The following is a 2,721-nucleotide window of genomic DNA, read 5'->3' on the forward strand; positions in this document are numbered from 1 at the left end:
TCTCACTACCTTTGTAGTTAAGCATTTTTCATACAAAGGGCCGGTGAATGCATACGCAACAATAAAGGAAGCATGCACATATTATATCCTACTCACCGATCTCTTCGCCCATGCGTCAGCACACTTGAAATCTTTGAGATGTTTTGCTTCAGTGGCAGTTATGTTCACATATTTGCCATGGAACCACTGGTCACATATGTCACAGCATATCCAAAAGGCGTTGGCATGGTACTGAGCACTACAGGTTTCACAAAAGTATGTAACTTCATGATCATGTTCTTTGTCTTCAGCAGGCTTCCTAGAGTCCTTGTTTGGAGCAGATAAATTTTGCATCGACTCTTGAGATGGTGGCATGTTCTCTTCAGCAGGTATGATAGAGTCAAGCATGTCTATTGTAAAAAAAATGCCGGAGATTGGATTATTTGTTTGCGTGTTTGTTTTAGATTTGGGCGGTACAATTTTGTCACTTTAGTTAACAGTTTTTTGCATGAAGCACCCATGCCATGCATATGGCTGGTGTTGGCGTGGTTCATACCATTGGCTGCAGGCCTGGAAATTCCCAGTACTTCAATCCTATTCCGAGGCATGATAAATATACAGATCTCTAAATTCTTAATTAGATAATATTCACATGGTTGACTTAAATTAGCCCCTGCCAAAGAAGGCACGAACAAATGAGAGGAGGATCGGGAAAATTGATTTGGTATCAAGAGAGAGCGAGAAAAACCAACATGGAGAAAGTGGTGGGTGGTGAGGCAAAAACAAAAACCATGGATACTGTCCTACCAACTCGCCTTGTGAAAATAGAGAATTGAGAGCGATTTGCGTTAAGGACTATGAACTCAAGATTCACGTGGTCTGGTTTAACCCTTCGGCCCAATGGACCGTACCTGGCTGTTGGCACCTGTGGATTAACTGGATGGCCCAGATAAACATTAGGGTCCACTGGGGACATAACCTTTCGACCCGAAATCCTATTGGGTGCCTTAAGTGCCGAATATAGGTATTTTGGTACAGGTGCACACCCTCCCTGTACGCTAGGTTTCTATAGCGGGCCGGCCCATGTGCTCCTTCTCTGTTTCTATAAAAAGAAAAGAAGTGCGTGCTACCCAGGATTCAAACCCGCGACGCGGGTCTTAGGACTTCAACCCCATAACCACCCGACCAACTGACCTCAAGTTTTACATAGTGGTTTCTTTGGCCTTTTCTTCTTCTTTCTTTGTTTTTTTCTCTGTCCCTTTTACATTTTTTTCAAAGTCACGCACTTTTTTTTGTGAAAGAAATCTGTGAAACTTTTTCTTGATAGTAGATTCACTTTTTTCGAATTGGATGGACTTTTTTCAAAACTAATGAACCTTTTCAAATTCAATGAACTTTTTCGAATTCGATGAACTTTTACAAGCTCGATGATCTTTTTTCAAAACCGACGAACTTTTTTGCAAACTAGATGAACATTTTTCAAAACCGATGAACTTGTTCTCAAATTCGATGAACTTTTTTTTCTAATTTTCTGACCTTTTATGAAAATTCATCTACATTTTTTAATTCATGATTTTTTTTCAATTTTTTTTCCTTTTTTATTTTTTAAATAACAATGCTTTATTGACAAGTGCTCGCAAGAAAAAAAGGCTGCCAAGGAGCGGTCGAGCGAGCATCAATCAAGAGAATGGGCCACGACCCACTAGGGGGCGCGCGTGATCGCCAGGAAAGTGATCGGGCTCTGAAGGTGCCAACGAAAAGGTCTCCCTTTCGACCATAGGGTCGAACCACTTATTATTAGTCATGTCATCGTAGGCGCCGCCAGCCAAGCGTCTGCAATTTTTGCCGCGCCAGCGCACACACTTCAGCTTGCATCGCCGCACCGGCGACGTGTCCGTCTCGGCATCATCCATGGCACCATGTCGCACTGCCCTCCAAGCAACGCATACCACCGCTCCGGAAAATGCTAATTGAAAAATGCCTATTATGGTTGTTGGAGTTGTCATGTGGGGTCTGACCGGTCACTATCCACGGACGCCCCCTAGTGGGTCGTGGCCCGATCACTTTCCTGGCGATCACGCGCGCCCCCTAGTGGGTCGTGGCCCATTCTCTTGATTGATGCTCGCTCGACCGCTCCTTGGCAGCCTTTTTTTCTTGCGAGCACTTGTCAATAAAGCATTGTTATTTAAAAAATAAAAAAGGAAAAAAAATTGAAAAAAAATCATGAATTAAAAAATGTAGATGAATTTTCATAAAAGGTCAGAAAATTAGAAAAAAAAGTTCATCGAATTTGAGAACAAGTTCATCGGTTTTGAAAAATGTTCATCTAGTTTGCAAAAAAGTTCGTCGGTTTTGAAAAAAGATCATCGAGCTTGTAAAAGTTCATCGAATTCGAAAAAGTTCATTGAATTTGAAAAGGTTCATTAGTTTTGAAAAAAGTCCATCCAATTCGAAAAAAGTGAATCTACTATCAAGAAAAAGTTTCACAGATTTCTTTCACAAAAAAAAGTGCGTGACTTTGAAAAAAATGTAAAAGGGACAGAGAAAAAAACAAAGAAAGAAGAAGAAAAGGCCAAAGAAACCACTATGTAAAACTTGAGGTCAGTTGGTCGGGTGGTTATGGGGTTGAAGTCCTAAGACCCGCGTCGCGGGTTTGAATCCTGGGTAGCACGCACTTCTTTTCTTTTTATAGAAACAGAGAAGGAGCACATGGGCCGGCCCGCTATAGAAACCTAGCGTACA

The sequence above is a fragment of the Triticum dicoccoides genome, chromosome 7A (genome assembly GCF_002162155.2).
Source record: "Triticum dicoccoides isolate Atlit2015 ecotype Zavitan chromosome 7A, WEW_v2.0, whole genome shotgun sequence".
NCBI classification, from domain to species: Eukaryota; Viridiplantae; Streptophyta; class Magnoliopsida; order Poales; family Poaceae; genus Triticum; species Triticum dicoccoides.